This window comes from Eubalaena glacialis, chromosome 6 (assembly GCF_028564815.1).
Source record: "Eubalaena glacialis isolate mEubGla1 chromosome 6, mEubGla1.1.hap2.+ XY, whole genome shotgun sequence".
Taxonomy (NCBI): Eukaryota; Metazoa; Chordata; class Mammalia; order Artiodactyla; family Balaenidae; genus Eubalaena; species Eubalaena glacialis.
In genome coordinates, this window is record NC_083721.1 from 14211042 (window position 1) to 14235745 (window position 24704).

Sequence of the window (24704 nt, forward strand, 5' to 3'; positions counted from 1 at the left end):
CATTCGACAAGGCCACCATTACCCTGATACCAAAACCAGACAGAGAGATTATAGAAAAATGAAAATTATAGTCCAATATCTTCGAGGAATATAGACGCAAAAGTCCTCAACAAAATATTAGCTAACCACATCCAATAATAGAAAAAAGGATCATACGCCATGATCAAGTTGGATTTATTCCAGGGGCACAAGGATGGATTAGCATGTGCAAATCAATCAATGTGATACACCACATCAAAAATAAGAAAGACAAAAATCACATGATCACATCAATAGATGCAGAAAAAGCATTTGAAAAACTTCAACATCGATTCAGGATAAAAATCCTTGCCAAAGTGGGTGTAGAGAGAAAATACATTAACATAATAAAGGCCATTTCCGACAAACCGACAGCCAACATAGTACTCAATGGTGAAAAGGTGAAAGCCTTCCTCCTCAATTCTCGAACGAGACAAGGATGATGACTCTCGCCACTTCTACTTAAATTGGAAGTTCTAGCCGCAGCAGTCATAAGAAAAAGAAATTAAATGTATGCAGATTGGAAAGGAAGAGTTAACCCCGTAACTATTTGCAGATGATATGGTACTTCATATAGAGAACTCTACAGTCTCCACCCAAAAACCATTAGAACCGAGAAACAAATTCAGTAGGTTGCATGATACAAGATTAATATACAGAAATCTGTTGTGTTTCTATACACTAAGGATGAAATGTTAGGAAGAGAAAGTAAAACAAATCCCATTTAAAACTGCATCAAAAATTACCTAGGAAGAAACTTAAACAAGGAGGTGAAATATCTATACTCTGAAAACTATAAAATTTGATGAAGGAAATCGAAATTGATAGAAAGAAAAGGAAATATATCCTGTGTCCTTAGATTTGAAGAATTAATATTATAAAAATGGCCATACCTCCCTCCCAATGAAATCTACAGATTTAATGCAATCCCTATCAAAATACCTGTGACATTTTTCACAGAACTAGAACAAATATTTTTAAAATTCACAGAACTACGACAAAGAATCCTTAAACAACCCTGAAATTCGTAGAAGAACTATTTCTAAAACTAGGACAACCAAAGGCCCCCGGTTTTCAAAGCACCCTTCATAATAAAGGACAAAGCTAGAAGTTCAACCCTACCAGACTTCAGACTATATACTACAGTGTGGTATTTGCTCCAAAACAGACACATAGGTCAGTGGAACAGAATACAGAGCCCAGAAATAATCCCACACACTTATGATCAATTAATCTATGACAAAAGAGGCAGGAAGATACAGAGAGAAAAGACAGTCTCTTCAACAAGTGGTGCTGGGAAAACTGGACAGCCATGTATATAACAATGAGAGTAGAACATTCCCTCACACCATATACAAAAACAAACTCAAAATGGGCTAAAGACCTGAATGTAAGACCTGAAAATATAAAACTCTTAGAAGAAAACACAGGCAGAACACTCTTTGACATAAATTGTAGCATTACTTTTTTGGATCTGTATCCTAAGGCAAAAGAAATAAAAGCAAAAATAAACAAATGGGACATAATTACACTTAAAAGGTTTTGCACAGCAAAGGAAGCAGTTGAAAAGATCAAAAGACACCCTACGAAATGTGAGAAAATATTTGCAAATGATGTGACTGAGTAGGTGTTAATGTCCAAATTATACAAACATCTCATACAACTCAAAGGCAAAACAAACAAACAACCCAACCAAAAAATCAGTTATTGGGCACATGATGCCCTTGAGACAATTCTTCAGCAGAACAAATTAAAATGATGCTCTTTAAATAAAACTGGGGTATTCAAAATAACGAGCTCATTTTAAAGGAACTATTACTGATTGTCAACAGTGACTGGCATATAATGGTTGCTTGCATATTGTTGTCTATGTCAGGGAATGAATGGTATGCTCTGCCAATTACTGGCAGTATATAAAGGTCCATGCGAAGTAGACGACACACACACTTCAGAAACATCCTCTTGCAACCCACCGGAATCCACTTCCCTTGACAACATGTGTTGCAAGTACTACGGCAACTCTTGTGGCTATGGCCGTGGATTTAGTCCCTATTACAGCTGTGGATATGGGACTCGCTATGGCTGTGGATATGGCTCAGGATACGGCTGTGGATATGGCTCCCCTTATGGCTGTGTTTATGGAACAGGATATGGCTGTGGATATGACACTGGCTACTGCTGCTACTGGCCAGTTTGCTATAGCAGATGTTATTCTTCTTGCTGCTAAAACATCACCGTGCAAACCTCGTGTGTTCCTGAAATGACACATCTAAAGATAATGAGATTCAAGGATCTATAACCCATGATTTCTATATCCAGGAAACTACATGCCGAACAGAGGCTTTGACCTCCAGCTACCCATTTTTAGATTGACATCTTTGTGGTTTGAGGTTCCATGAAAGCGTCTGCTTATTTTCCGAAAGTTAGCCTGTAACTTCCTTAAACTCTGATTCACTGTTATGACTGTGTTGATGATCCTAACATCCTACAGTTGGGGAAATCACTTATTCTCAATAAAAATGGTGCATTGTTTCTAACAAACCTTTGTGTACTTGCTTGTGAATTAGTCATTGTATGAGATGTTATGGCCTCTGTTGAAAGTTGGGCTAATATCTTGCCTGAACCTTGAGTTCTTCCTTGATATAATACAAACATTTCTTCTTACATTTGCACCAGAAAAAAATGTCTTCTCCTCCTATTTCTTGTTTCTCACCTACTCAGGCGCTCATACACCCAGGCACAAATCTCACAGTATTTTACTACTGTGCTTTGCAGATCCCACTTTGTCTAGGTTGGAGCTGGAGGGGAAAGAGGAGGGGGAATGACACTTTATTCAGGATGTTAATGCAGAGTCCCAGGTAGAGAAGAGGTGCCCTGAGTGCTTAAAGGAATTGAAGAGATATTTTCCAGAATTAATGAGAAATTAGAATTAGACATAGGTATTAAAAACACGAGAATAAAGAACGAAGCAACAGATAAGGGAGAATAAAATATTCTGTTACATCATCTGCTTTTGATGGAACTGAAAGTGTATTTGTTTTCATATATCGAGGTTGAGGAAATTGATTTCGGTCACTTAATTGACAAATAGATTTGAGTAGTTTAGAAAGGGCCTCATCTTAGTGAAGACAAAGTAGGAAAATTATAGACAAGTTTCTTGCTCTCACAGTGTCTATATTCTAGTATGTTAAAACAGAAAAACAAACAGTAAAAATAATTAAGATAATTTCAAACTGACAGTTGGGAGGGGGGAATAAAACCGGTTTATGGGAAAGAGAGTAAGGATCGAAGTATCAGAGGGATAGTTCAGGGAGGTATTTTGAAGCTGTGATGAGCTCATGCCAATTGCAAAGGAGGATTAGAAAGGGCAGTAGCAAGTGTAAAGTGGGAAAGGAAGTCCGTGACGTTTTGACAGAATATGATTTACTAGGCATGTATGAGTTAACTTATATATCCAGAAAAGAGTCTTCACGAACTCTTAACATACTTTCAAAGTCATAAGTGTTGTGACTCCTTAGTTAAAGAACATCTGAGACACTCAGCTTTACAGAAGTGAGAAAATGGTGATATTATTTACAAATATCCTATAAGTTATATGTGCCACACAAATATTTGACTTCATATTCTTATTGGAGAAATATTGTTTGAGTGTAAGTTATGTGCCAGGCACTGTTCTCAGAGCTGATTATGCAGTGATGGACAGAATAGATATGGTTTCTGTTGTTTTGCATCAATATCCAGATGTTTGCCTGGAAAGGTATTCGAAGTAATGCAATAAAGATAGAAGAATTTTCACTAACCCATGGGTATTGTGGAAAGAAAGTGTGTGTTGGCAGGGTATTGAAAAGTAAAGTGTTCATCCCGGGTAATTTGTGAAGTAAAATTGATAGTTGTGAATTTAAAAGATGACAGAAAAGGAAAGAAACTGAAGAATAACAAAAAGTGGAGTGGAGATATATTTTCTTTTTGCTTATTGTTGTGGATGAAACATAGCAGGGTGATCAGATTAGACCAGTGACCAATATCAGAAAAAAATAGGTAGAAAGATTTCTCAACTGAAAGAAAATTTTCTAGTCATGAATGTTCTCAGAAAACGAAATCAGCAGCTTCGTGAAAATTCCTGTTGAAGGCACTCTATAGACTACTGGATCATAGCTCCTGTTTTGTTGTTGAAATGTGGGATTCCAGTAGAAGGAATCACCTTCCAGAGTTTATACTCCCTTCCAACTTGGATTTCATAAGTGTTACTATAAAAAGTTACTTTAATTTTGATCAGAAAGGAAAGAGGAGAAATAACAGCTGATACCACAGACATACAAAAAATCATAAGCAATACTATGAACAGTTATATGCCAACAAATGGGACAGCCTAGAAGAAACAGACAAATTTCTGGAAACATACAGAATGACTAGACTGAATCAAGAAGAAACAGAAAATTTGAACAGATTGATCACTATAAGTGAAATCGAATCTGTAATTTGAAAAACTCCCAGCAAACAAAAGTCCAGGACCAGAGAGCTTCACAGGGGAATTCTATCAAACATAAAAAGAAGAACTTATACCAATCCTTCTCAAAATGTTCCAAAAAATTGAAGATGAGCAAACACTCCCAAATTCATTCGACAAGGCCACCATTACCCTGATACCAAAACCAGACAGAGAGATTATAGAAAAATGAAAATTATAGTCCAATATCTTCGAGGAATATAGACGCAAAAGTCCTCAACAAAATATTAGCTAACCACATCCAATAATAGAAAAAAGGATCATACGCCATGATCAAGTTGGATTTATTCCAGGGGCACAAGGATGGATTAGCATGTGCAAATCAATCAATGTGATACACCACATCAAAAATAAGAAAGACAAAAATCACATGATCACATCAATAGATGCAGAAAAAGCATTTGAAAAACTTCAACATCGATTCAGGATAAAAATCCTTGCCAAAGTGGGTGTAGAGAGAAAATACATTAACATAATAAAGGCCATTTCCGACAAACCGACAGCCAACATAGTACTCAATGGTGAAAAGGTGAAAGCCTTCCTCCTCAATTCTCGAACGAGACAAGGATGATGACTCTCGCCACTTCTACTTAAATTGGAAGTTCTAGCCGCAGCAGTCATAAGAAAAAGAAATTAAATGTATGCAGATTGGAAAGGAAGAGTTAACCCCGTAACTATTTGCAGATGATATGGTACTTCATATAGAGAACTCTACAGTCTCCACCCAAAAACCATTAGAACCGAGAAACAAATTCAGTAGGTTGCATGATACAAGATTAATATACAGAAATCTGTTGTGTTTCTATACACTAAGGATGAAATGTTAGGAAGAGAAAGTAAAACAAATCCCATTTAAAACTGCATCAAAAATTACCTAGGAAGAAACTTAAACAAGGAGGTGAAATATCTATACTCTGAAAACTATAAAATTTGATGAAGGAAATCGAAATTGATAGAAAGAAAAGGAAATATATCCTGTGTCCTTAGATTTGAAGAATTAATATTATAAAAATGGCCATACCTCCCTCCCAATGAAATCTACAGATTTAATGCAATCCCTATCAAAATACCTGTGACATTTTTCACAGAACTAGAACAAATATTTTTAAAATTCACAGAACTACGACAAATAATCCTTAAACAACCCTGAAATTCGTAGAAGAACTATTTCTAAAACTAGGACAACCAAAGGCCCCCGGTTTTCAAAGCACCCTTCATAATAAAGGACAAAGCTAGAGGTGCAACCCTACCAGACTTCAGACTATATACTACAGTGTGGTATTTGCTCCAAAACAGACACATAGGTCAGTGGAACAGAATACAGAGCCCAGAAATAATCCCACACACTTATGATCAATTAATCTATGACAAAAGAGGCAGGAAGATACAGAGAGAAAAGACAGTCTCTTCAACAAGTGGTGCTGGGAAAACTGGACAGCCATGTATATAACAATGAGAGTAGAACATTCCCTCACACCATATACAAAAACAAACTCAAAATGGGCTAAAGACCTGAATGTAAGACCTGAAAATATAAAACTCTTAGAAGAAAACACAGGCAGAACACTCTTTGACATAAATTGTAGCATTACTTTTTTGGATCTGTATCCTAAGGCAAAAGAAATAAAAGCAAAAATAAACAAATGGGACATAATTACACTTAAAAGGTTTTGCACAGCAAAGGAAGCAGTTGAAAAGATCAAAAGACACCCTACGAAATGTGAGAAAATATTTGCAAATGATGTGACTGAGTAGGTGTTAATGTCCAAATTATACAAACATCTCATACAACTCAAAGGCAAAACAAACAAACAACCCAACCAAAAAATCAGTTATTGGGCACATGATGCCCTTGAGACAATTCTTCAGCAGAACAAATTAAAATGATGCTCTTTAAATAAAACTGGGGTATTCAAAATAACGAGCTCATTTTAAAGGAACTATTACTGATTGTCAACAGTGACTGGCATATAATGGTTGCTTGCATATTGTTGTCTATGTCAGGGAATGAATGGTATGCTCTGCCAATTACTGGCAGTATATAAAGGTCCATGCGAAGTAGACGACACACACACTTCAGAAACATCCTCTTGCAACCCACCGGAATCCACTTCCCTTGACAACATGTGTTGCAAGTACTACGGCAACTCTTGTGGCTATGGCCGTGGATTTAGTCCCTATTACAGCTGTGGATATGGGACTCGCTATGGCTGTGGATATGGCTCAGGATACGGCTGTGGATATGGCTCCCCTTATGGCTGTGTTTATGGAACAGGATATGGCTGTGGATATGACACTGGCTACTGCTGCTACTGGCCAGTTTGCTATAGCAGATGTTATTCTTCTTGCTGCTAAAACATCACCGTGCAAACCTCGTGTGTTCCTGAAATGACACATCTAAAGATAATGAGATTCAAGGATCTATAACCCATGATTTCTATATCCAGGAAACTACATGCCGAACAGAGGCTTTGACCTCCAGCTACCCATTTTTAGATTGACATCTTTGTGGTTTGAGGTTCCATGAAAGCGTCTGCTTATTTTCCGAAAGTTAGCCTGTAACTTCCTTAAACTCTGATTCACTGTTATGACTGTGTTGATGATCCTAACATCCTACAGTTGGGGAAATCACTTATTCTCAATAAAAATGGTGCATTGTTTCTAACAAACCTTTGTGTACTTGCTTGTGAATTAGTCATTGTATGAGATGTTATGGCCTCTGTTGAAAGTTGGGCTAATATCTTGCCTGAACCTTGAGTTCTTCCTTGATATAATACAAACATTTCTTCTTACATTTGCACCAGAAAAAAATGTCTTCTCCTCCTATTTCTTGTTTCTCACCTACTCAGGCGCTCATACACCCAGGCACAAATCTCACAGTATTTCACTACTGTGCTTTGCAGATCCCACTTTGTCTAGGTTGGAGCTGGAGGGGAAAGAGGAGGGGGAATGACACTTTATTCAGGATGTTAATGCAGAGTCCCAGGTAGAGAAGAGGTGCCCTGAGTGCTTAAAGGAATTGAAGAGATATTTTCCAGAATTAATGAGAAATTAGAATTAGACATAGGTATTAAAAACACGAGAATAAAGAACGAAGCAACAGATAAGGGAGAATAAAATATTCTGTTACATCATCTGCTTTTGATGGAACTGAAAGTGTATTTGTTTTCATATATCGAGGTTGAGGAAATTGATTTCGGTCACTTAATTGACAAATAGATTTGAGTAGTTTAGAAAGGGCCTCATCTTAGTGAAGACAAAGTAGGAAAATTATAGACAAGTTTCTTGCTCTCACAGTGTCTATATTCTAGTATGTTAAAACAGAAAAACAAACAGTAAAAATAATTAAGATAATTTCAAACTGACAGTTGGGAGGGGGGAATAAAACCGGTTTATGGGAAAGAGAGTAAGGATCGAAGTATCAGAGGGATACTTCAGGGAGGTATTTTGAAGCTGTGATGAGCTCATGCCAATTGCAAAGGAGGATTAGAAAGGGCAGTAGCAAGTGTAAAGTGGGAAAGGAAGTCCGTGACGTTTTGACAGAATATGATTTACTAGGCATGTATGAGTTAACTTATATATCCAGAAAAGAGTCTTCACGAACCCTTAACATACTTTCAAAGTCATAAGTGTTGTGACTCCTTAGTTAAAGAACATCTGAGACACTCAGCTTTACAGAAGTGAGAAAATGGTGATATTATTTACAAATATCCTATAAGTTATATGTGCCACACAAATATTTGACTTCATATTCTTATTGGAGAAATATTGTTTGAGTGTAAGTTATGTGCCAGGCACTGTTCTCAGAGCTGATTATGCAGTGATGGACAGAATAGATATGGTTTCTGTTGTTTTGCATCAATATCCAGATGTTTGCCTGGAAAGGTATTCGAAGTAATGCAATAAAGATAGAAGAATTTTCACTAACCCATGGGTATTGTGGAAAGAAAGTGTGTGTTGGCAGGGTATTAAAAAGTAAAGTGTTCATCCCGGGTAATTTGTGAAGTAAAATTGATAGTTGTGAATTTAAAAGATGACAGAAAAGGAAAGAAACTGAAGAATAACAAAAAGTGGAGTGGAGATATATTTTCTTTTTGCTTATCGTTGTGGATGAAACATAGCAGGGTGATCAGATTAGACCAGTGACCAATATCAGAAAAAAATAGGTAGAAAGATTTCTCAACTGAAAGGAAATTTTCTAGTCATGAATGTTCTCAGAAAACGAAATCAGCCGCTTCGTGAAAATTCCTGTTGAAGGCACTCTATAGACTACTGGATCATAGCTCCTGTTTTGTTGTTGAAATGTGGGATTCCAGTAGAAGGAATCACCTTCCAGAGTTTATACTCCCTTCCAACTTGGATTTCAAAATTGTTACTATAAAAAGTTACTTTAATTTTGATCAGAAAGGAAAGAGGAGAAATAACAGCTGATACCACAGACATACAAAAAATCATAAGCAATACTATGAACAGTTATATGCCAACAAATGGGACAGCCTAGAAGAAACAGACAAATTTCTGGAAACATACAGAATGACTAGACTGAATCAAGAAGAAACAGAAAATTTGAACAGATTGATCACTATAAGTGAAATCGAATCTGTAATTTGAAAAACTCCCAGCAAACAAAAGTCCAGGACCAGAGAGCTTCACAGGGGAATTCTATCAAACATAAAAAGAAGAACTTATACCAATCCTTCTCAAAATGTTCCAAAAAATTGAAGATGAGCAAACACTCCCAAATTCATTCGACAAGGCCACCATTACCCTGATACCAAAACCAGACAGAGAGATTATAGAAAAATGAAAATTATAGTCCAATATCTTCGAGGAATATAGACGCAAAAGTCCTCAACAAAATATTAGCTAACCACATCCAATAATAGAAAAAAGGATCATACGCCATGATCAAGTTGGATTTATTCCAGGGGCACAAGGATGGATTAGCATGTGCAAATCAATCAATGTGATACACCACATCAAAAATAAGAAAGACAAAAATCACATGATCACATCAATAGATGCAGAAAAAGCATTTGAAAAACTTCAACATCGATTCAGGATAAAAATCCTTGCCAAAGTGGGTGTAGAGAGAAAATACATTAACATAATAAAGGCCATTTCCGACAAACCGACAGCCAACATAGTACTCAATGGTGAAAAGGTGAAAGCCTTCCTCCTCAATTCTCGAACGAGACAAGGATGATGACTCTCGCCACTTCTACTTAAATTGGAAGTTCTAGCCGCAGCAGTCATAAGAAAAAGAAATTAAATGTATGCAGATTGGAAAGGAAGAGTTAACCCCGTAACTATTTGCAGATGATATGGTACTTCATATAGAGAACTCTACAGTCTCCACCCAAAAACCATTAGAACCGAGAAACAAATTCAGTAGGTTGCATGATACAAGATTAATATACAGAAATCTGTTGTGTTTCTATACACTAAGGATGAAATGTTAGGAAGAGAAAGTAAAACAAATCCCATTTAAAACTGCATCAAAAATTACCTAGGAAGAAACTTAAACAAGGAGGTGAAATATCTATACTCTGAAAACTATAAAATTTGATGAAGGAAATCGAAATTGATAGAAAGAAAAGGAAATATATCCTGTGTCCTTAGATTTGAAGAATTAATATTATAAAAATGGCCATACCTCCCTCCCAATGAAATCTACAGATTTAATGCAATCCCTATCAAAATACCTGTGACATTTTTCACAGAACTAGAACAAATATTTTTAAAATTCACAGAACTACGACAAAGAATCCTTAAACAACCCTGAAATTCGTAGAAGAACTATTTCTAAAACTAGGACAACCAAAGGCCCCCGGTTTTCAAAGCACCCTTCATAATAAAGGACAAAGCTAGAAGTTCAACCCTACCAGACTTCAGACTATATACTACAGTGTGGTATTTGCTCCAAAACAGACACATAGGTCAGTGGAACAGAATACAGAGCCCAGAAATAATCCCACACACTTATGATCAATTAATCTATGACAAAAGAGGCAGGAAGATACAGAGAGAAAAGACAGTCTCTTCAACAAGTGGTGCTGGGAAAACTGGACAGCCATGTATATAACAATGAGAGTAGAACATTCCCTCACACCATATACAAAAACAAACTCAAAATGGGCTAAAGACCTGAATGTAAGACCTGAAAATATAAAACTCTTAGAAGAAAACACAGGCAGAACACTCTTTGACATAAATTGTAGCATTACTTTTTTGGATCTGTATCCTAAGGCAAAAGAAATAAAAGCAAAAATAAACAAATGGGACATAATTACACTTAAAAGGTTTTGCACAGCAAAGGAAGCAGTTGAAAAGATCAAAAGACACCCTACGAAATGTGAGAAAATATTTGCAAATGATGTGACTGAGTAGGTGTTAATGTCCAAATTATACAAACATCTCATACAACTCAAAGGCAAAACAAACAAACAACCCAACCAAAAAATCAGTTATTGGGCACATGATGCCCTTGAGACAATTCTTCAGCAGAACAAATTAAAATGATGCTCTTTAAATAAAACTGGGGTATTCAAAATAACGAGCTCATTTTAAAGGAACTATTACTGATTGTCAACAGTGACTGGCATATAATGGTTGCTTGCATATTGTTGTCTATGTCAGGGAATGAATGGTATGCTCTGCCAATTACTGGCAGTATATAAAGGTCCATGCGAAGTAGACGACACACACACTTCAGAAACATCCTCTTGCAACCCACCGGAATCCACTTCCCTTGACAACATGTGTTGCAAGTACTACGGCAACTCTTGTGGCTATGGCCGTGGATTTAGTCCCTATTACAGCTGTGGATATGGGACTCGCTATGGCTGTGGATATGGCTCAGGATACGGCTGTGGATATGGCTCCCCTTATGGCTGTGTTTATGGAACAGGATATGGCTGTGGATATGACACTGGCTACTGCTGCTACTGGCCAGTTTGCTATAGCAGATGTTATTCTTCTTGCTGCTAAAACATCACCGTGCAAACCTCGTGTGTTCCTGAAATGACACATCTAAAGATAATGAGATTCAAGGATCTATAACCCATGATTTCTATATCCAGGAAACTACATGCCGAACAGAGGCTTTGACCTCCAGCTACCCATTTTTAGATTGACATCTTTGTGGTTTGAGGTTCCATGAAAGCGTCTGCTTATTTTCCGAAAGTTAGCCTGTAACTTCCTTAAACTCTGATTCACTGTTATGACTGTGTTGATGATCCTAACATCCTACAGTTGGGGAAATCACTTATTCTCAATAAAAATGGTGCATTGTTTCTAACAAACCTTTGTGTACTTGCTTGTGAATTAGTCATTGTATGAGATGTTATGGCCTCTGTTGAAAGTTGGGCTAATATCTTGCCTGAACCTTGAGTTCTTCCTTGATATAATACAAACATTTCTTCTTACATTTGCACCAGAAAAAAATGTCTTCTCCTCCTATTTCTTGTTTCTCACCTACTCAGGCGCTCATACACCCAGGCACAAATCTCACAGTATTTCACTACTGTGCTTTGCAGATCCCACTTTGTCTAGGTTGGAGCTGGAGGGGAAAGAGGAGGGGGAATGACACTTTATTCAGGATGTTAATGCAGAGTCCCAGGTAGAGAAGAGGTGCCCTGAGTGCTTAAAGGAATTGAAGAGATATTTTCCAGAATTAATGAGAAATTAGAATTAGACATAGGTATTAAAAACACGAGAATAAAGAACGAAGCAACAGATAAGGGAGAATAAAATATTCTGTTACATCATCTGCTTTTGATGGAACTGAAAGTGTATTTGTTTTCATATATCGAGGTTGAGGAAATTGATTTCGGTCACTTAATTGACAAATAGATTTGAGTAGTTTAGAAAGGGCCTCATCTTAGTGAAGACAAAGTAGGAAAATTATAGACAAGTTTCTTGCTCTCACAGTGTCTATATTCTAGTATGTTAAAACAGAAAAACAAACAGTAAAAATAATTAAGATAATTTCAAACTGACAGTTGGGAGGGGGGAATAAAACCGGTTTATGGGAAAGAGAGTAAGGATCGAAGTATCAGAGGGATAGTTCAGGGAGGTATTTTGAAGCTGTGATGAGCTCATGCCAATTGCAAAGGAGGATTAGAAAGGGCAGTAGCAAGTGTAAAGTGGGAAAGGAAGTCCGTGACGTTTTGACAGAATATGATTTACTAGGCATGTATGAGTTAACTTATATATCCAGAAAAGAGTCTTCACGAACCCTTAACATACTTTCAAAGTCATAAGTGTTGTGACTCCTTAGTTAAAGAACATCTGAGACACTCAGCTTTACAGAAGTGAGAAAATGGTGATATTATTTACAAATATCCTATAAGTTATATGTGCCACACAAATATTTGACTTCATATTCTTATTGGAGAAATATTGTTTGAGTGTAAGTTATGTGCCAGGCACTGTTCTCAGAGCTGATTATGCAGTGATGGACAGAATAGATATGGTTTCTGTTGTTTTGCATCAATATCCAGATGTTTGCCTGGAAAGGTATTCGAAGTAATGCAATAAAGATAGAAGAATTTTCACTAACCCATGGGTATTGTGGAAAGAAAGTGTGTGTTGGCAGGGTATTAAAAAGTAAAGTGTTCATCCCGGGTAATTTGTGAAGTAAAATTGATAGTTGTGAATTTAAAAGATGACAGAAAAGGAAAGAAACTGAAGAATAACAAAAAGTGGAGTGGAGATATATTTTCTTTTTGCTTATCGTTGTGGATGAAACATAGCAGGGTGATCAGATTAGACCAGTGACCAATATCAGAAAAAAATAGGTAGAAAGATTTCTCAACTGAAAGGAAATTTTCTAGTCATGAATGTTCTCAGAAAACGAAATCAGCCGCTTCGTGAAAATTCCTGTTGAAGGCACTCTATAGACTACTGGATCATAGCTCCTGTTTTGTTGTTGAAATGTGGGATTCCAGTAGAAGGAATCACCTTCCAGAGTTTATACTCCCTTCCAACTTGGATTTCAAAATTGTTACTATAAAAAGTTACTTTAATTTTGATCAGAAAGGAAAGAGGAGAAATAACAGCTGATACCACAGACATACAAAAAATCATAAGCAATACTATGAACAGTTATATGCCAACAAATGGGACAGCCTAGAAGAAACAGACAAATTTCTGGAAACATACAGAATGACTAGACTGAATCAAGAAGAAACAGAAAATTTGAACAGATTGATCACTATAAGTGAAATCGAATCTGTAATTTGAAAAACTCCCAGCAAACAAAAGTCCAGGACCAGAGAGCTTCACAGGGGAATTCTATCAAACATAAAAAGAAGAACTTATACCAATCCTTCTCAAAATGTTCCAAAAAATTGAAGATGAGCAAACACTCCCAAATTCATTCGACAAGGCCACCATTACCCTGATACCAAAACCAGACAGAGAGATTATAGAAAAATGAAAATTATAGTCCAATATCTTCGAGGAATATAGACGCAAAAGTCCTCAACAAAATATTAGCTAACCACATCCAATAATAGAAAAAAGGATCATACGCCATGATCAAGTTGGATTTATTCCAGGGGCACAAGGATGGATTAGCATGTGCAAATCAATCAATGTGATACACCACATCAAAAATAAGAAAGACAAAAATCACATGATCACATCAATAGATGCAGAAAAAGCATTTGAAAAACTTCAACATCGATTCAGGATAAAAATCCTTGCCAAAGTGGGTGTAGAGAGAAAATACATTAACATAATAAAGGCCATTTCCGACAAACCGACAGCCAACATAGTACTCAATGGTGAAAAGGTGAAAGCCTTCCTCCTCAATTCTCGAACGAGACAAGGATGATGACTCTCGCCACTTCTACTTAAATTGGAAGTTCTAGCCGCAGCAGTCATAAGAAAAAGAAATTAAATGTATGCAGATTGGAAAGGAAGAGTTAACCCCGTAACTATTTGCAGATGATATGGTACTTCATATAGAGAACTCTACAGTCTCCACCCAAAAACCATTAGAACCGAGAAACAAATTCAGTAGGTTGCATGATACAAGATTAATATACAGAAATCTGTTGTGTTTCTATACACTAAGGATGAAATGTTAGGAAGAGAAAGTAAAACAAATCCCATTTAAAACTGCATCAAAAATTACCTAGGAAGAAACTTAAACAAGGAGGTGAAATATCTATACTCTGAAAACTATAAAATTTGATGAAGGAAATCGAAATTGATAGAAAGAAAAGGAAATATATCCTGTGTCCTTAGATTTGAAGAATTAATATTATAAAAATGGCCATACCTCCCTCCCAATGAAATCTACAGATTTAATGCAATCCCTATCAAAATACCTGTGACATTTTTCACAGAACTAGAACAAATATTTTTAAAATTCACAGAACTACGACAAATAATCCTTAAACAACCCTGAAATTCGTAGAAGAACTATTTCTAAAACTAGGACAACCAAAGGCCCCCGGTTTTCAAAGCACTCTTCATAATAAAGGACAAAGCTAGAGGTTCAACCCTACCAGACTTCAGACTATATACTACAGTGTGGTATTTGCTCCAAAACAGACACATAGGTCAGTGGAACAGAATACAGAGCCCAGAAATAATCCCACACACTTATGATCAATTAATCTATGACAAAAGAGGCAGGAAGATACAGAGAGAAAAGACAGTCTCTTCAACAAGTGGTGCTGGGAAAACTGGACAGCCATGTATATAACAATGAGAGTAGAACATTCCCTCACACCATATACAAAAACAAACTCAAAATGGGCTAAAGACCTGAATGTAAGACCTGAAAATATAAAACTCTTAGAAGAAAACACAGGCAGAACACTCTTTGACATAAATTGTAGCATTACTTTTTTGGATCTGTATCCTAAGGCAAAAGAAATAAAAGCAAAAATAAACAAATGGGACATAATTACACTTAAAAGGTTTTGCACAGCAAAGGAAGCAGTTGAAAAGATCAAAAGACACCCTACGAAATGTGAGAAAATATTTGCAAATGATGTGACTGAGTAGGTGTTAATGTCCAAATTATACAAACATCTCATACAACTCAAAGGCAAAACAAACAAACAACCCAACCAAAAAATCAGTTATTGGGCACATGATGCCCTTGAGACAATTCTTCAGCAGAACAAATTAAAATGATGCTCTTTAAATAAAACTGGGGTATTCAAAATAACGAGCTCATTTTAAAGGAACTATTACTGATTGTCAACAGTGACTGGCATATAATGGTTGCTTGCATATTGTTGTCTATGTCAGGGAATGAATGGTATGCTCTGCCAATTACTGGCAGTATATAAAGGTCCATGCGAAGTAGACGACACACACACTTCAGAAACATCCTCTTGCAACCCACCGGAATCCACTTCCCTTGACAACATGTGTTGCAAGTACTACGGCAACTCTTGTGGCTATGGCCGTGGATTTAGTCCCTATTACAGCTGTGGATATGGGACTCGCTATGGCTGTGGATATGGCTCAGGATATGGCTGTGGATATGGCTCCCCTTATGGCTGTGTTTATGGAACAGGATATGGCTGTGGATATGACACTGGCTACTGCTGCTACTGGCCAGTTTGCTATAGCAGATGTTATTCTTCTTGCTGCTAAAACATCACCGTGCAAACCTCGTGTGTTCCTGAAATGACACATCTAAAGATAATGAGATTCAAGGATCTATAACCCATGATTTCTATATCCAGGAAACTACATGCCGAACAGAGGCTTTGACCTCCAGCTACCCATTTTTAGATTGACATCTTTGTGGTTTGAGGTTCCATGAAAGCGTCTGCTTATTTTCCGAAAGTTAGCCTGTAACTTCCTTAAACTCTGATTCACTGTTATGACTGTGTTGATGATCCTAACATCCTACAGTTGGGGAAATCACTTATTCTCAATAAAAATGGTGCATTGTTTCTAACAAACCTTTGTGTACTTGCTTGTGAATTAGTCATTGTATGAGATGTTATGGCCTCTGTTGAAAGTTGGGCTAATATCTTGCCTGAACCTTGAGTTCTTCCTTGATATAATACAAACATTTCTTCTTACATTTGCACCAGAAAAAAATGTCTTCTCCTCCTATTTCTTGTTTCTCACCTACTCAGGCGCTCATACACCCAGGCACAAATCTCACAGTATTTTACTACTGTGCTTTGCAGATCCCACTTTGTCTAGGTTGGAGCTGGAGGGGAAAGAGGAGGGGGAATGAAACTTTATTCAGGATGTTAATGCAGAGTCCCAGGTAGAGAAGAGGTGCCCTGAGTGCTTAAAGGAATTGAAGAGATATTTTCCAGAATTAATGAGAAATTAGAATTAGACATAGGTATTAAAAACACGAGAATAAAGAACGAAGCAACAGATAAGGGAGAATAAAATATTCTGTTACATCATCTGCTTTTGATGGAACTGAAAGTGTATTTGTTTTCATATATCGAGGTTGAGGAAATTGATTTCGGTCACTTAATGGACAAATAGATTTGAGTAGTTTAGAAAGGGCCTCATCTTAGTGAAGACAAAGTAGGAAAATTATAGACAAGTTTCTTGCTCTCACAGTGTCTATATTCCAGTATGTTAAAACAGAAAAACAAACAGTAAAAATAATTAAGATAATTTCAAACTGACAGTTGGGAGGGGGGAATAAAACCGGTTTATGGGAAAGAGAGTAAGGATCGAAGTATCAGAGGGATACTTCAGGGAGGTATTTTGAAGCTGTGATGAGCTCATGCCAATTGCAAAGGAGGATTAGAAAGGGCAGTAGCAAGTGTAAAGTGGGAAAGGAAGTCCGTGACGTTTTGACAGAATATGATTTACTAGGCATGTATGAGTTAACTTATATATCCAGAAAAGAGTCTTCACGAACCCTTAACATACTTTCAAAGTCATAAGTGTTGTGACTCCTTAGTTAAAGAACATCTGAGACACTCAGCTTTACAGAAGTGAGAAAATGGTGATATTATTTACAAATATCCTATAAGTTATATGTGCCACACAAATATTTGACTTCATATTCTTATTGGAGAAATATTGTTTGAGTGTAAGTTATGTGCCAGGCACTGTTCTCAGAGCTGATTATGCAGTGATGGACAGAATAGATATGGTTTCTGTTGTTTTGCATCAATATCCAGATGTTTGCCTGGAAAGGTATTCGAAGTAATGCAATAAAGATAGAAGAATTTTCACTAACCCATGGGTATTGTGGAAAGAAAGTGTGTGTTGGCAGGGTATTGAAAAGTAAAGTGTTCATCCCGGGTAATTTGTGAAGTAAAATTGATAGTTGTGAATTTAAAAGATGACAGAAAAGGAAAGAAACTGAAGAATAACAAAAAGTGGAGTGGAGATATATTTTCTTTTTGCTTATTGTTGTGGATGAAACATAGCAGGGTGATCAGATTAGACCAGTGACCAATATCAGAAAAAAATAGGTAGAAAGATTTCTCAACTGAAAGGAAATTTTCTAGTCATGAATGTTCTCAGAAAACGAAATCAGCCGCTTCGTGAAAATTCCTGTTGAAGGCACTCTATAGACTACTGGATCATAGCTCCTGTTTTGTTGTTGAAATGTGGGATTCCAGTAGCAGGAATCACCTTCCAGAGTTTATACTCCCTTCCAACTTGGATTTCAAAATTGTTACTATAAAAAGTTACTTTAATTTTGATCAGAAAGGAAAGAGGAGAAATAACAGCTGATACCACAGACATACAAAAAATCATAAGCAATACTATGAACAGTTATATGCCAACAAATGGGACAGCCTAGAAGAAACAGACAAATTTCTGGAAACATACAGAATGACTAGACTGAATCAAGAAGAAACAGAAAATTTGAACAGATTGATCACTATAAGTGAAATCGAATCTGTAATTTGAAAAACTCCCAGCAAACAAAAGTCCAGGACCAGAGAGCTTCACAGGGGAATTCTATCAAACATAAAAAGAAGAACTTATACCAATCCTTCTCAAAATGTTCCAAAAAATTGAAGATGAGCAAACACTCCCAAATTCATTCGACAAGGCCACCATTACCCTGATACCAAAACCAGACAGAGAGATTATAGAAAAATGAAAATTATAGTCCAATATCTTCGAGGAATATAGACGCAAAAGTCCTCAACAAAATATTAGCTAACCACATCCAATAATAGAAAAAAGGATCATACGCCATGATCAAGTTGGATTTATTCCAGGGGCACAAGGATGGATTAGCATGTGCAAATCAATCAATGTGATACACCACATCAAAAATAAGAAAGACAAAAATCACATGATCACATCAATAGATGCAGAAAAAGCATTTGAAAAACTTCAACATCGATTCAGGATAAAAATCCTTGCCAAAGTGGGTGTAGAGAGAAAATACATTAACATAATAAAGGCCATTTCCGACAAACCGACAGCCAACATAGTACTCAATGGTGAAAAGGTGAAAGCCTTCCTCCTCAATTCAGGAACGAGACAAGGATGATGACTCTCGCCACTTCTACTTAAATTGGAAGTTCTAGCCGCAGCAGTCATAAGAAAAAGAAATTAAATGTATGCAGATTGGAAAGGAAGAGTTAACCCCGTAACTATTTGCAGATGATATGGTACTTCATATAGCGAAGTCTACAGTCTCCACCCAAAAACCATTAGAACCGAGAAACAAATTCAGTAGGTTGCATGATACAAGATTAATATACAGAAATCTGTTGTGTTTCTATACACTAAGGATGAAATGTTAGGAAGAGAAAGTAAAACAAATCCCATTTAAAACTGCATCAAAAATTACCTAGGAAGAAACTTAAACAAGGAGGTGAAATATCTATACTCTGAAAACTATAAAATTTGATGAAGGAAATCAAAATTGATAGAAAGAAAAGGAAATATATCCTGTGTCCTTAGATTTGAAGAATTAATATTATAAAAATGGCCATACCTCCCTCCCAATGAAATCTACAGATTTAATGCAATCCCTATCAAAATACCTGTGACATTTTTCACAGAACTAGAACAAATATTTTTAAAATTCACAGAACTACGACAAATAATCCTTAAACAACCCTGAAATTCGTAGAAGAACTATTTCTAAAACTAGGACAACCAAAGGCCCCCGGTTTTCAAAGCACCCTTCATAATAAAGGACAAAGCTAGAAGTTCAACCCTACCAGACTTCAGACTATATACTACAGTGTGGTATTTGCTCCAAAACAGACACATAGGTCAGTGGAACAGAATACAGAGCCCAGAAATAATCCCACACACTTATGATCAATTAATCTATGACAAAAGAGGCAGGAATATACAGAGAGAAAAGACAGTCTCTTCAACAAGTGGTGGTGGGAAAACTGGACAGCCATGTATATAACAATGAGAGTAGAACATTCCCTCACACCATATACAAAAACAAACTCAAAATGGGCTAAAGACCTGAATGTAAGACCTGAAAATATAAAACTCTTAGAAGAAAACACAGGCAGAACACTCTTTGACATAAATTGTAGCATTACTTTTTTGGATCTGTATCCTAAGGCAAAAGAAATAAAAGCAAAAATAAACAAATGGGACATAATTACACTTAAAAGGTTTTGCACAGCAAAGGAAGCAGTTGAAAAGATCAAAAGACACCCTACGAAATGTGAGAAAATATTTGCAAATGATGTGACTGAGTAGGTGTTAATGTCCAAATTATACAAACATCTCATACAACTCAAAGGCAAAACAAACAAACAACCCAACCAAAAAATCAGTTATTGGGCACATGATGCCCTTGAGACAATTCTTCAGCAGAACAAATTAAAATGATGCTCTTTAAATAAAACTGGGGTATTCAAAATAACGAGCTCATTTTAAAGGAACTATTACTGATTGTCAACAGTGACTGGCATATAATGGTTGCTTGCATATTGTTGTCTATGTCAGGGAATGAATGGTATGCTCTGCCAATTACTGGCAGTATATAAAGGTCCATGCGAAGTAGACGACACACACACTTCAGAAACATCCTCTTGCAACCCACCGGAATCCACTTCCCTTGACAACATGTGTTGCAAGTACTACGGCAACTCTTGTGGCTATGGCCGTGGATTTAGTCCCTATTACAGCTGTGGATATGGGACTCGCTATGGCTGTGGATATGGCTCAGGATATGGCTGTGGATATGGCTCCCCTTATGGCTGTGTTTATGGAACAGGATATGGCTGTGGATATGACACTGGCTACTGCTGCTACTGGCCAGTTTGCTATAGGAGATGTTATTCTTCTTGCTGCTAAAACATCACCGTGCAAACCTCGTGTGTTCCTGAAATGACACATCTAAAGATAATGAGATTCAAGGATCTATAACCCATGATTTCTATATCCAGGAAACTACATGCCGAACAGAGGCTTTGACCTCCAGCTACCCATTTTTAGATTGACATCTTTGTGGTTTGAGGTTCCATGAAGGCGTCTGCTTATTTTCCGAAAGTTAGCCTGTAACTTCCTTAAACTCTGATTCACTGTTATGACTGTGTTGATGATCCTAACATCCTACAGTTGGGGAAATCACTTATTCTCAATAAAAATGGTGCATTGTTTCTAACAAACCTTTGTGTACTTGCTTGTGAATTAGTCATTGTATGAGATGTTATGGCCTCTGTTGAAAGTTGGGCTAATATCTTGCCTGAACCTTGAGTTCTTCCTTGATATAATACAAACATTTCTTCTTACATTTGCACCAGAAAAAAATGTCTTCTCCTCCTATTTCTTGTTTCTCACCTACTCAGGCGCTCATACACCCAGGCACAAATCTCACAGTATTTTACTACTGTGCTTTGCAGATCCCACTTTGTCTAGGTTGGAGCTGGAGGGGAAAGAGGAGGGGGAATGACACTTTATTCAGGATGTTAATGCAGAGTCCCAGGTAGAGAAGAGGTGCCCTGAGTGCTTAAAGGAATTGAAGAGATATTTTCCAGAATTAATGAGAAATTAGAATTAGACATAGGTATTAAAAACACGAGAATAAAGAACTAAGCAACAGATAAGGGAGAATAAAATATTCTGTTACATCATCTGCTTTTGATGGAACTGAAAGTGTATTTGTTTTCATATATCGAGGTTGAGGAAATTGATTTCGGTCACTTAATGGACAAATAGATTTGAGTAGTTTAGAAAGGGCCTCATCTTAGTGAAGACAAAGTAGGAAAATTATAGACAAGTTTCTTGCTCTCACAGTGTCTATATTCCAGTATGTTAAAACAGAAAAACAAACAGTAAAAATAATTAAGATAATTTCAAACTGACAGTTGGGAGGGGGGAATAAAACCGGTTTATGGGAAAGAGAGTAAGGATCGAAGTATCAGAGGGATAGTTCAGGGAGGTATTTTGAAGCTGTGATGAGCTCATGCCAATTGCAAAGGAGGATTAGAAAGGGCAGTAGCAAGTGTAAGTGGGAAAGGAAGTCCGTGACGTTTTGACAGAATATGATTTACTAGGCATGTATGAGTTAACTTATATATCCAGAAAAGAGTCTTCACGAACCCTTAACATACTTTCAAAGTCATAAGTGTTGTGACTCCTTAGTTAAAGAACATCTGAGACACTCAGCTTTACAGAAGTGAGAAAATGGTGATATTATTTACAAATATCCTATAAGTTATATGTGCCACACAAATATTTGACTTCATATTCTTATTGGAGAAATATTGTTTGAGTGTAAGTTATGTGCCAGGCACTGTTCTCAGAGCTGATTATGCAGTGATGGACAGAATAGATATGGTTTCTGTTGTTTTGCATCAATATCCAGATGTTTGCCTGGAAAGGTATTCGAAGTAATGCAATAAAGATAGAAGAATTTTCACTAACCCATGGGTATTGTGGAAAGAAAGTGTGTGTTGGCAGGGTATTGAAAAGTAAAGTGTTCATCCCGGGTAATTTGTGAAGTAAAATTGATAGTTGTGAATTTAAAAGATGACAGAAAAGGAAAGAAACTGAAGAATAACAAAAAGTGGAGTGGAGATATATTTTCTTTTTGCTTATCGTTGTGGATGAAACATAGCAGGGTGATCAGATTAGACCAGTGACCAATATCAGAAAAAAATAGGTAGAAAGATTTCTCAACTGAAAGGAAATTTTCTAGTCATGAATGTTCTCAGAAAACGAAATCAGCCGCTTCGTGAAAATTCCTGTTGAAGGCACTCTATAGACTACTGGATCATAGCTCCTGTTTTGTTGTTGAAATGTGGGATTCCAGTAGAAGGAATCACCTTCCAGAGTTTATACTCCCTTCCAACTTGGATTTCAAAATTGTTACTATAAAAAGTTACTTTAATTTTGATCAGAAAGGAAAGAGGAGAAATAACAGCTGATACCACAGACATACAAAAAATCATAAGCAATACTATGAACAGTTATATGCCAACAAATGGGACAGCCTAGAAGAAACAGACAAATTTCTGGAAACATACAGAATGACTAGACTGAATCAAGAAGAAACAGAAAATTTGAACAGATTGATCACTATAAGTGAAATCGAATCTGTAATTTGAAAAACTCCCAGCAAACAAAAGTCCAGGACCAGAGAGCTTCACAGGGGAATTCTATCAAACATAAAAAGAAGAACTTATACCAATCCTTCTCAAAATGTTCCAAAAAATTGAAGATGAGCAAACACTCCCAAATTCATTCGACAAGGCCACCATTACCCTGATACCAAAACCAGACAGAGAGATTATAGAAAAATGAAAATTATAGTCCAATATCTTCGAGGAATATAGACGCAAAAGTCCTCAACAAAATATTAGCTAACCACATCCAATAATAGAAAAAAGGATCATACGCCATGATCAAGTTGGATTTATTCCAGGGGCACAAGGATGGATTAGCATGTGCAAATCAATCAATGTGATACACCACATCAAAAATAAGAAAGACAAAAATCACATGGTCACATCAATAGATGCAGAAAAAGCATTTGAAAAACTTCAACATCGATTCAGGATAAAAATCCTTGCCAAAGTGGGTGTAGAGAGAAAATACATTAACATAATAAAGGCCATTTCCGACAAACCGACAGCCAACATAGTACTCAATGGTGAAAAGGTGAAAGCCTTCCTCCTCAATTCTCGAACGAGACAAGGATGATGACTCTCGCCACTTCTACTTAAATTGGAAGTTCTAGCCGCAGCAGTCATAAGAAAAAGAAATTAAATGTATGCAGATTGGAAAGGAAGAGTTAACCCCGTAACTATTTGCAGATGATATGGTACTTCATATAGAGAACTCTACAGTCTCCACCCAAAAACCATTAGAACCGAGAAACAAATTCAGTAGGTTGCATGATACAAGATTAATATACAGAAATCTGTTGTGTTTCTATACACTAAGGATGAAATGTTAGGAAGAGAAAGTAAAACAAATCCCATTTAAAACTGCATCAAAAATTACCTAGGAAGAAACTTAAACAAGGAGGTGAAATATCTATACTCTGAAAACTATAAAATTTGATGAAGGAAATCGAAATTGATAGAAAGAAAAGGAAATATATCCTGTGTCCTTAGATTTGAAGAATTAATATTATAAAAATGGCCATACCTCCCTCCCAATGAAATCTACAGATTTAATGCAATCCCTATCAAAATACCTGTGACATTTTTCACAGAACTAGAACAAATATTTTTAAAATTCACAGAACTACGACAAATAATCCTTAAACAACCCTGAAATTCGTAGAAGAACTATTTCTAAAACTAGGACAACCAAAGGCCCCCGGTTTTCAAAGCACCCTTCATAATAAAGGACAAAGCTAGAAGTTCAACCCTACCAGACTTCAGACTATATACTACAGTGTGGTATTTGCTCCAAAACAGACACATAGGTCAGTGGAACAGAATACAGAGCCCAGAAATAATCCCACACACTTATGATCAATTAATCTATGACAAAAGAGGCAGGAAGATACAGAGAGAAAAGACAGTCTCTTGAACAAGTGGTGCTGGGAAAACTGGACAGCCATGTATATAACAATGAGAGTAGAACATTCCCTCACACCATATACAAAAACAAACTCAAAATGGGCTAAAGACCTGAATGTAAGACCTGAAAATATAAAACTCTTAGAAGAAAACACAGGCAGAACACTCTTTGACATAAATTGTAGCATTACTTTTTTGGATCTGTATCCTAAGGCAAAAGAAATAAAAGCAAAAATAAA